Genomic DNA, 12,590 nt, shown 5'->3' with positions numbered 1-12,590 from the left:
TTAATGCTCACCACAGAATTATAGAGGAGTGAATCACAACACTAATACTGCTGCCAGATATACAGTAGACTCCTATTAGCCAGAAGTCATGCCCTTCTCCACACCCTTTGGCTCTAACACAGAAAAAAACTCAATGTTTAATTCATTATCTCCTCCCACCTTTGAAATCTTTTCATGGCCACGCAATGAGAGAATGTGAGGAGTTTGCTGTTTCATCAGCTAAGATTATAATATAGACTACTTTCATCTAAAACAAAGACCTATGCTTGAATCTCAACCAGCCATAGCCATTGTATAATTGTTTATATATAGTTTATGTGAAAACATGATTCAGATGTGCTGACTGATCTGATAATCTTGTGCTCAAAGTCCAAAGCCTTACTCACTAGGTGTTTTTGCAGGGTATGCTAATCTAATTGAACAGTAAGATATAGAAAATTGTACTGCAGCCTAAAACTACTTGGGCTCTGATTTCTCTATAAACACAAACTATTTCCGTGTAGATAAGATCCTTTTTACAGTTGACTTGTGTCTCTTAACTACTCCGAATTCTGTGTGCAAATAACACTACTTCAGCATATAGCAGGTGAATCTGGTAATAGACAAACACGTTGTGACTTTATTTTAGTTGTCACAGTGTTTTTGAGTAGGTATGACATTCATGAATTAGTTTTCCAAATTCCTTCAATCCAACAGAGATTATCTTGGCAGCATCCAAAATAACACAGAAATCAACTAGGGCACACTAACTCCTAAAGAGCTACTTAAAGGCCACAATGTGAATCTAGCATGCAGGTTTTTGAAATGTGGGAGAAAACCAGAGTAACAGATGTGGACACAGGTTGAACATGCAAACTCCTTACATGCAGCATGCAGGTCAAAATTTTAACCCGGGACCCATAAGCAATGAAGCAGCATTGTGCCTTTTACCTCTCAGCATGTGTGAAATGTATTCATTTTATGTCTCTGGCTTACAAAGACTAGTTAATATTATTGAATAATATTTAAAGATAGACCTTTGGGTACATGTAAAACAATATGGCATATCCCTTGGGGGAGCTACTGACTGTTAGGGTAAGCATCAGTGCCTAAAAACTATGATCATGAATAAAATCCTTTTCAAAAGGCCACTTTTTTACAGGGTGTGGCGGACCACGGCCGGGATGCCCCTTCACTATATATTCTGGGGAGCAAGCAGCCATGGACTGTGCAATACCTCCCCCTGGGTGGGACTGGTGCCTCGGTTTCCCACAGGGCTCCATGGGAAACAGAGTTGGGTGCAGCCCTGTTGGGTCCCGCAGGCACCGCCAGGGTGTGCTGCAGCTGGGACTCCTGAGCCCGTATGGGCAGTATATTCACCACACCCAGAAGTGCAGCCGTAACTCAGCAGTCAACCACCTGGAGCACTTCTGGGTAGACTATAAAAGGGGCCAGCAGCCACCACTCAATGGCCAGAGTCAGGAGGAGGAGGACGAAGCTTGATGGAGAAGTGGTGGTGGAAGAAGATTGTGGGGTACTTTTGTGTACTTGGGACTGTGTTGTGCCTGTGGGGGTCACGGGGAAGACATGCCCCACAGGTGAAGAAAAATAAAACTTTCTTTGGTTTTTATACGTGCCTCCGGTGTGAGTCTGTGTGAGGTCAGGTGTCTATATAGCGTCTTTTTACAAGGGTTAAAGGGAGATGAACAAACCGTCAATGATGTGTCCATCCATTGTAAGGTACACTCACAAAGAGATTCAATGATATTTTGATCCATCAATGAACCTTACAATTATGCCTTTGGGATTTGCAAGGAAACCCAAACTTGTGAGAAATAGATTAAAAACATGGATGTGTTTAAATAATCTACTTTAAACACTTGCAACACAATATTAAGCCTTGAACAGTAAACTCATTGTTGCTTTGTAAAACACCCTCTGATAGTGCTACTTAGTTTGGAGGAAGTATACAAAATAAGGATCAACTAATTACCATGCTTTTGTTTGAGAATGTAGTGGCACGGTGTCATAGTATTTATCGATACTGCATATTTATGACGTAAAGAAACTGAATGGCAGAAAATAAGAGAATATATTAAGCAAATGTCAAGTTAAATCAATCAGTTACCATTATACAGTATCTTTATTTACACACCCAAACATAACAGGCACAGCAGCACAAAATGTGGCAAAGGGAAATCCTGCAGTCATCAAAACAGCAACAATCCAGCCTTTGGGGAAACCACACCACATGAATAACAACTGACAGCAAACAGGGAGTTTTTCTGAGCTTGACAATATTACATGTAGTCATAGATTTCAATTTAATTGTCTAGTATGCTAAAGAATTTTGAAAGAGTAACATTCAAGTCAGGTCAAGTCAGCGCCACATATTGAATTAGCAAAACTCTTCCCTGATTTGCAGAAGTCAGGATTCCCTTAATCATGGAGTTTGGGGGGAGGGAGGGGGGTGGCATGGTTATCAGGGTGCATTTTAAAAGATAAGGTATGCTATACCAACATAGTATGTTTGCAAGAGAAAATTATAAGCATGTTGCAGGAGTCTGAATGAGTGAATGCATCTATCTATAGCATGAAAAATCAAGCCAGAAATTGCTATTGAAATGAGCTAAAATGGAGAAAACAGGATGCACATGAACAGTAAGGGACGCGTGACAAATATTACATTTAGCAAATAGTTTTCCTCCCACATTCCAAAGATATCTGTTAGTTTAATTGGTGACTCTAAATTGGTCCCATATGAGTGAGTGTGGGTGTTTGTGAGAATGTGTTCTGAGTGGAGCTTGCATACCATCTACAGTTAGTTCTCTTCTTGAAACAAGTGCTGCCGTGACATATACCAGCATCCTGACTTGGATAAGTGAGTTAGAAGATGGATGGATGGATTGATTTCAGTAATGCATAAAAATGCAACTAAGTACCATTTGTGTGTGAGATACAAATGGGTATTCACATTGTGGGAGAGCAGGTTTTGTGTTTATGGTTTTAAAAGGACATGTGGAGTCGGCACATTGTCATTCTAGGCTTTTGTGTGTTTTTTTTCCAGGAAGTCAAATTTCCTGTTACATTCCAAGGTTGTACATTTTAGAATATCTGGTGACACAACACTGGTCTGATATGAGTAAGCAAATGTTGTGTTTAACTGTATCCTGCTTTGGGCTGTTCCTCATTTCCAGAATTGTTTCTGCTTTTCTCCAAATACTGCTTCCAGACAATCTATAGAAAAATTATAGTTTATAATATGAATGGAAGTTCTCATTAATGTTTTCTGAAGTTATTCTATGATCTCACCACTACTACCATTACATAAAGACCTTTGCACAGTGACACAGGTATGAAAAGGTGGCTCAGTTTAGCATGAATGCCAATTGGGTTTGGAACAGGTTTTACAAAATTTATAGATATGGTGTGAAATCTCCTACTTAAAAGCTTATAACCTCATCAGTCTCATTTGATTGCATTCTTTGAAGGAGTTCAGTTAGCCTGACATAGATGAATCACAACTGAAAATTAAAAGTTTCTTTTGGTATCTATCATTAGGTTTTGGTACTCTAAATTTATTGTTGGTGTAATTGATTGGTGGGGGGTATTCTTTACTAACTTTAAACTTTAATTCATAATTATCTTAAATAATATGGTATAGACCATTTCAAAGCTCCAACGACAATATTTCTGTCTCACTAATTTTAAAGAAATAGTATAATTAGGATGTGAGAGAGGTGGGTTCTTGAGGAAAACACAAGATATAGATACTGTATAACCTTAGGAAGTCATGGCGGTGAACACAGAGGCAGCACTAAATTGCTTACAGTACTAAGATCAAGGTTTTTGTTACTGGCAACTGTTTATTAGTAGATTAAGGGAAGGTTTTTCTTTTAATTTGTATTTGAGTGTAAACAGGAGCCCTCTACAGTGCTCCGAAATAAGTAATGCAAAGAGCTAGAAGCATATCTTCCCTCAAATAAATAGATATATTTTTCTTAAATAATCAAGCAAGAATGACATATACTTTAGACAATTGCATTAAGGAGTTTAACAGGATACTCAGAAAAAAAAAAGACAAATTATGAGAGCAAAAATAAGTCATTGGATAACTGCTCCTTCAAGAGTTTTGCTATTGCTCACCTCTGGTGTCTCCAGCTATAAGATGCTTCTTGACTGCTGTCCAGGATGGCCAGGATGAGCTATGGGACGTACTCTGGACCCCCTGAAGGTATTAACAAAGGAAACAATTAAAACAAAACTGAGTGTCATTATGAACAATGCTGCACTTCCAGGGTCCAACTGGGTTATGCTAATTCTGAAAATATTTGAATATATAATTGGATAATTACTATAAGGGGTCAGTGTTATGTACAGCACAACACTACCCTGTCACATGAATATTATTTTTACCTCATTGGACTGGATTCTGCTTTGGGCCTGGTGTTAACTGAGATAGGCTTTGTCCTTCAACAGATTGGAAAGGATGGATCTTCCATTGTGAGCAGTGCTAAAAGGAAACTTAAAAAATGTTCATAGTTAATTATTAAATTCATCAAGTATATTTAATAGGGATTAAAACAGGACACACAGCACTAAAGATCATCAAAAGCCTAGAATTAAGCATAGTAAGCAAATCAAATATCACAGTAGTAGCATTTAAAACTTGAGTGTTGTGATAGGAGGATTTCACAGGTGTACTTAGTACTAGGGTGTTGTACCGTGTTAGCCATTATGAATCTGCAGAGTGGCAGGGTTGGTAGTAAACCTTGTCTGAGCAACTACCATAAAAATATAAAAATCTAGTGGGATATTATGAGGCCCATATGTAGTAATTTAAGCAGCCAAACCCCTCCCCAGCATGCTAATGAAAATAAGTTGTTATTTAGGAAATAAATCAGCTGTCGTAGTAAGCAATGTTTCAAGTGAAAATATAACACTACCAATGAAAAAGAACCAAGAACAACATATAAATTATATTAGGAGAAAAAAAGATGAATATTATAAATGAATATTCTTCCAACTTGAAACTACAGAAGTAAATTTGCTGTATTCATTATTAGCACAGGTTACTCTTGAATGTCTTCTAAAACAGAGCAATACCACTGATCTGTAGATTAAAGGTGCAAGATTATACATGAAAGTCTGGAGAAACTGAACCTGTATAGCTTTAGAAAAAAGAGCACAAAATGAAAGGTATAAATAAAATAGCATCTTCATGTTTTTCATTTGGGAAACTGGGAGCCATGCCAAAATTCTGCATTGTGACAATGGACATGGGTATGCTTGGAACATTTAAAGAGAAAGATTTAGTGAAGGGCTGCATGATAACGCGGGGTCAGCACTGCTGCCTCACAACTCCAGATTCAAGCCTGGTCACTGGCACATTCTCCCCATTTTGTTATGGTCATTCTCATGGGTACACTGGTTTGCAAATCAACTCAATTGAATTTTTTAATATTGTATAACACTTTCACTGAATGCTGGTGCAGAGTGCTGTGATATGTTCTAATGAAAAATGCAAATACAGACTTAAATTAGTAATTACATAATGAGCACATAAAGACTCCATTGCACACACACAGACATATATATATATATATATATATATATATAATACCACACTCACACATTACAAGTTAGATTATTTAAATTAGTTGTTGTTAAATTGCCTGTGATTGTGTAGTTGATGACCTGTCCTTTCCAGGGTTGGGTCCTTTCTTGTGCTCAATGATGTTCACATATTTTGTTTGTTCATTCCCCACCCCCGCGCCCATCCCGATTAACTAGATTTTATCTTTTGTTCCTGTGCTTGCCACACCACAGTTAACAGATGGATGCTCAGTGAGACTGAACTGGTTAATCAGTGGCTGACCCTGTATAAACCACATGGCCTCTTCTCAGATACATTTGCCATTCTGCTAGAAAGACAGACTTTATGGCCTGAATGTTTTAAACTTTCTGCATCTCCTCAGTAAAGTAAAATATAGCATTTATAAATTTAAGTTTGTTTTCTGTGAAAATGTACACTAACGTAAACCATACAGGCAGAAACTTCATCTACAGTACAGCTCTGTCAATTCATGACTGAATATATGACAATTCTTACTAGAGCCATTGTTGATTGATTTAGAACAAAGTTGTAGCTGTCCAGAAACCTTGTTATTGATCTCAGGTGAACACTAAAAAAATGGCCTTCCTTTTTGATTTAGGATGAACCTCAGACTTGTATACCAAAGGCAGGAGGTGCTAAATTCTCATTCAAAAACCAGTTTTAATCCAGGTCAGAGGTGAAGAGGGCTGGAGCCAATCTGAGCAGCATTGAACAAAAGGCAGGAATCGGCTGTAGATAGAATACCAATCCATTCCAGCAAAATATATTTATGCACTTTTTAAGAGGTGAAGTCAACTTTACACTCTTGGCAACACATACACACAATCTGGATTTTAGAGTAATAATATAACACAAAATTAAAGAATTTTAACTATTTTTGGGGGTATTTCTGCATCACCCAGCCCCAGATAGAGCACACTCACATCCAGGGTCAGATGATAGCCACTAATGAACAAAACACATCAGTCTTTGAGATATATGAGGAAAGTTCAGAGTATCTATAGGAAATATAATGTAGACACAAGGAAAGCATGCTAGCTCCAGACTGACAATGATCTGCATCAAGGATTCTGAAGGTGAGATGAAGCAATACCATCTGAAATACAGTTCACTGACTAAAATAACATGGTATTTTCAAACATACTTGACCCAAAATTGGGTGTGTTGTGGGGGGTGGAGACAATCTTGGAAGCTTCTGGCACAAAGCGGGAATCAGAACCTAAACACTCGCATTCACATAGAGCCAATTTAGAATATATAAACACATCTTTTATAAATGTGGGGGAAAAAATCCACACCAATAACAACAACTAGGTTCAAGGTTCAAACAAAGGCTGCTGGAAATGATAAACAGCAGTGCTAATCACTGGCCAAAATATATTAAAATTAGGGAAAGGCAAACTGTACTTCAAGTAAAAAATTACACTACAGTACAGTTAATCACTTACACCCTTAAGGTACTATACCAAAAACAGGTCATCCCAGACTTGCCTGGATTCACCCGTTGATCAGGAATAGTGTCTAAACTGATGCTTGACCAAACTGGGATGATTCAGCAATCACTAGAAGTATATAATTACCATAATGAATTTAACAGAGGAAACTGTGATCAAAACAATCTAATTAAGATAGCCAGATTACATCCCGCAAGACTGGAAATGTTTGCTGCTGATAATCTGAAGCTGTCCCTCTGTGACTGAAAGGGTTACTGTTAATGCTTTTATAAATTTTCTGGGGGGGCGGGAATATGGGTGGAAGGTGGGAGAGAGGAAATAATCAGAATACTAATGAGTTGCACCTGGTAAGACATTATTGGATTTTGGATTTAATTTATTCTCATGCAGGAAACACTTATGTTAAGGTCTCAATAAAGAGAGTACCCTGGCCCAGTTTCAATCCCCCAGGCATAATTAAAGCAGTTTCCCAGTATTAATGGAGGTCACATGGTTGAGACACAAAAGGAAATGTTGCAAGTTTAAATTCCAGTTCAGTCACTGACTCACACCACAACCTCTGGTCACCACTTTACACTCTGTCCTTTAGTGATGAGTGACTAGTTTTGCGGCTAAAAGCATGAGACTGTAAATTTATAGTCTTAGGGCTGACCCTACAGGAAGGCTTGTTGCCCACTGTGCCTGTTAAAGGCGAATGTGCATATTATTTTTCATGGTTTTTGCCTGCAATGGTGGCCAGTGACATTTTTGCAAAAATAAGCATTGGGATTATTACGTGTTAATGCCTTCAAAAAAAGTTAAAATTGGGAACATTTTATCCAGGATAAACCAGTAAAGAACTGTTGCATTAGTCCCGCCTGTATAAAAATAGGTTAGCACATTAAGGGGAATGTTTCTAAATAAGCCAAGCAAAGTGTTTACGTGTACCCCATCATGGACCCAGTGATCTGGTTTTGTTTCCTGCACCCAGCTGCTGCCTGTTTGGAATGTCTATATTCTCCCTATATCTCAATGGGTGTCTTCCACATACTTCAATTTTCTTACTTCAATCTACATCACAAAAGACCCAATGGTTAGATTAACTGGCAGCTCTAAAGTGGCCCTGTGCTTGTGTAGCTGTGTGCATGAGTGGGCTCTGTGATGGGCCAGTGTTCTGTGCTGCTACCCGGAGTACGGGTATAAAAATACAAGATTAACAAGTGTTAGTAACAATTATACAGATGTAAGCATTTCAGTTTAAATCAAGAATACAAAGAATATCTACATGATGCCTGTAATGATTTAACAGAAGATCTGGCCATTTAAAAAGAAATAGAAAAGTTAAGCTCAGTCTCAGCAATCCCCATAAACTCCAGGACATCCTAAATTTGCTGGATTCACCACACACGTCTAAATTAAGCAGGTTTAATACCTGACGGATGGATGTGTATGCTAGAAACAATACATGTAGTAAAACAAAACAGTCTGGTAATGTGTTTGTAGTTATTACTCTTGATGTTTAACATTTTAACCATTCTGGTTGGGGTAACAGCTTAGTCATGCTACACAGCAGGATACTGAAATGAAAAGACAACAGAACAAAGGTGAGCAGCATCTGGTAACAATGGGGGTCACACTTTACTTAAGATAAATTACTCATAATCTGGGCAATTTACAGTTACCACTTCATTTTACCTACACATCTGTGGGATGTAGAAGGAATCCCCAAGAGCCACTATAGTTTAGTGATAGGCTTACAGTGCTCCAGTTGTAAACATTTTTAACATATCCTGATTTTTAAACTCACATAGGGTAGTGGAGTCAGACTCATGTGAAAATTTAGAAAAACCTAGACTTGTGACTTGTAGTAAATCAACACTGCATCACCTGAGCTGCAATTCAGAAATATGTACGAGTCAGATGAGCTTGATGATCTTTTGTCAGAACTTTTAGGTTTGAGGAAAAAAAAGAGAATCTGGAGAAAATCCATGCAGACACAATGAAACAGTGACCAGATTGGTATTTGAACACAGTGACCTGGACAATGAGGAAGGTGTGTCAACCGCTGCATGACCTTGACATGTGACACACATACAAAAATATCCATCAGTTTGTAACATCTAAGTATACTGATTATTTTCAGAAGTACAACAAAATCCCAAATTTGGTAAACACTTAAATGAAGACAATATACAAAATGTGGCAATACAACACAGAGCCACATTCCTTTGATGTTTTAGGAGGTGCTTTGTTCCCAATAAGTGTATGTAGGCCACAGTGCCAAAGCCACAGACTCCCCACCAGCAGGGTGGTCCAGCTTGACAAGCACAAACAAAAACAACATGGGCTTACATGAATAGGCAGTTGTTTTAATAAACAGTAGTGAGACACAAATCTAGGAAGGTTAAGCATATTTTTCCCCTGTACGGGAGGCTAAGAGCCCAATCATAAAAGCTGAAAACTTCAGACAGAAAGTCAAGAAACCACTAAGGTGACAGTATAGAGGGAAAAAGAAAGAGAAAAAAAACTCCTTAATAATCATCTCCTCAAAGAAGCAAAGACACAGACAGACAATTGTGACGTGAGTGCAGTGTTTACAGATACAGCTCTTTTGCTGATTTGGAAAATCCCACACCTACCCTAAGGGTACTTTTGGTGGAAAACAGACCTTAGGAATCTTATAGTCACACTGAATTTAGCTTTTGCTGCCAAATTGTAACTTGTAAGGTGTGTCACATGGAACTGGAAAAAACAAGACTTTGATCAATAGTAAAGGTGATAATTAAAAAGTTGATGTAACTTCCTATAGATTTTGGTGGAGCAACATTCTGTTCCTGAGTGAGCGAGAGTAGTTCCCACCCACTATAAAACGTATTGATGCATGGGTGTGTGGGACCTGTCTGTATTTTTTATGGTTGCTCTGTTTTGCTTGTAAGTGTACTCCCCTATTGTTATCAAATCTAAGTTGAATGTAGGTAGAAGTGGTACACAAAAAATAGTAAATATTACCACATTAATTTGGCAGTGGCAGCTTCTCCCTTTGGCCGACATCAGAAATACAGCCTCAAAATTATATGGCTGCAGGGTTGGTGAGCATTCCACCCTAGCAGAAATGCTTACTAATAATCACATTGGCTTCTCAGGTTCAGTGCTGCTCTGTACATGCAGTCGACAGTCATTATGGAAATAAAAAGGTTTTTTTATAGATTTTTTTTATTTTTCATTTGTGTGCAGTCTACCATTACAGATGGGTTAGAAGTGTGATGGTGGGGTTCTCACTTCAACATTTTAGTAAGGAAAGTAACTGTTGAATTTTGACAATGTGCTTTTATTTACCAGCCAACTCATTCGTACATCCAAGATGGCTAGATTTGAATTCTGGCCATGGTCAAATGTGGACCTCACACCCTCTCCCTGTGCTTTTTTGGAGACCTTCTCTTGGTAATCTGATTATACTCTTACATCCCAGACACATATGTGCTGGTTAACTGGCAACTCTAAATTGCCCACGTACCCTGCAATAGACCAATGCTCCACTTAGGGATTAGTCCCTGCCTTGTGCTCAGTGCTGCTGAGACAGGCTCTAGTTCTCCTATTCTCTGATTTGGACAAAGTAGATAGAGAAAAAAGGATGAAAGGATGCCTTAACATCCTTTTGAACACAACGCAATGTTACATATTACAGTCAAAAATTCTGAACAATATACTTAACAATGGTTTAATTTCTTTCAAATGTGTGGGTGACTAATCCAGAATTTATAAAACTTTGCAATTCCCACAAAAAATATCTCTTTGAAAAAATTAAATGTATGGCTCTTCTAACAGAGCCAGAGAAGTACAGAACATTTATATTCTCTGTGTTATTGCCAATGCTATTCAGAACTAACACATAATTAGTTATTTTGTTTTGTGTGATATGTTATCTTTGTACTGCTCTTGAGGGAATGTTCATTGTTTTTATTTTGTGCCTAAGGTAATTGTAAACAACAATGATTATTTTTATAATGGGTTTTTCTAAGTGCAGTTTTTACATTCAAAAATCTATATTGTTAAGAGCTGGAAAGCTCAATATTTCTCTTCTTTCTTTGTGACAGAATGTCACATGACCACATAATTAAGCATGACATACTGGCAGAAATCAAGATTACAGTCTCGAATAATAAACATGAATGGATAAACTTTTAAATTATTTGCTATTTTATTGGGTGAAAAGATAGCTGAAGTAGAGGACAGAATGAAAATAATTAAGTTTAAACAGAAAAAAATGCAAGGTGGTTGAAACTCTGTGCTGATAAGTGTAAACTGTAGGAATATTAGGATCCTGACTGACATATTTGCATGTGTGTTCACCTTTAAAAACATAATCTTCCTGGTAAAAATAAAATCCTCAAATATAAAAATATTAGTGCAACTGTGCTTTATTTACTAGGTATCATTAGTCTGAGAGTTCTATTGATAATGCTTTGAGACTGGCTTACAAAATATATACAAACTCTGAAATAGGACAAACATTTTCAATGTTTATGGCATCATCTGAAGTATGCAACCTGTATTGGCCTGCGCTGCAGAACTAATAAACAAAATTATGATTCACAATGAGACAAGAAATAAAGTAAGCTCAAACACTGATGCAGGCGGCAAGACTATTCTTGATTTTTTAAATATAATTTACCTGTCAGCTACATACAGTACCATCTGTTTAGCTCAGTGTGATTTCTAGTGTGACCTGCAATGAATTGCTGTCCCATCTAGGGTTAACTTCTGTCTTCTGTTCATCACCACACAGATGGGCTTGGGCTTTGGCGATCTGTCCTGGAAAAAAAGTAATTTCAAAAATGGTTGGAAGGACCAAGAAAAATTAATAATGTCTCTTAGCATTTAATTATTATTATATTTCCTCATATAGTTCTTTCCCATTCCACTAAATCTGTTTGAATCCAAACAAGCAGCGGCTTGACACAGAGCGCTGATATTTACTATTATCATGTTGCTCAAAAAACTGACATTTAAAAAATTGTTATAAATATGATATAATGTGCTTGTACAAGATAGGTCAGAGGTACATCTGTTTATTCTGAAATCTTCTTTATCCATATCAGGGTCACAAGTGCTTGAGCTCATCTTAGCAGCTTTAGGCACAAACTAGAAATCAAATGTAGACATGGGTGCCAGTCCAGTACAGGGCAATCTCACTTACCTTGGGTTAATTTACAGTTGCTGATTAAGGTTGAATGCCCATGTTTGGAGGTGGGTGGGAAAGGAGAGTTCTCAGAGAAAACCTTAAGAACTGTGGAGAAGTAATTACTGCTAATTATAAAAATACAGTGTGTTTGTCCACAAGTAAGGGTGTGTGTGTGTATGTGTGTGCCCTGTGATGCAGGACTGGTTACTGTATTATGCCTAATTCTCTGGCTCTCATGATCTGCAGTAGATAAAAGGGCTTGATGATGGATAAAGGAGTATCTGTTATATGGTAACAGACACCATAAAGTTATCCCCAACTGGTATTTACTGATGTTCTATGTGACATTTCTAGAGCTCTGAGATAAATTTGCTTAAGA

General features: G+C 37.6%; 1 long non-coding RNA gene across 1 annotated transcript; it reads right to left on the bottom strand.

The window, feature by feature from the left end:
* Positions 1 to 4,123: 4,123 nt before the first annotated feature.
* Positions 4,124 to 11,836, bottom strand: LOC120522017. The gene is made up of 3 exons (XR_005632248.1): positions 11,702 to 11,836; positions 4,396 to 4,503; positions 4,124 to 4,207 (listed from the first exon to the last, which is right to left on the bottom strand). It is a non-coding gene; the product is annotated as an uncharacterized LOC120522017 (long non-coding RNA).
* Positions 11,837 to 12,590: the final 754 nt, after the last annotated feature.

This window comes from Polypterus senegalus, unplaced genomic scaffold (genome assembly GCF_016835505.1).
Source record: "Polypterus senegalus isolate Bchr_013 unplaced genomic scaffold, ASM1683550v1 scaffold_506, whole genome shotgun sequence".
Taxonomy (NCBI): Eukaryota; Metazoa; Chordata; class Cladistia; order Polypteriformes; family Polypteridae; genus Polypterus; species Polypterus senegalus.
This window is presented reverse-complemented; position numbering and strand designations above follow the sequence as displayed.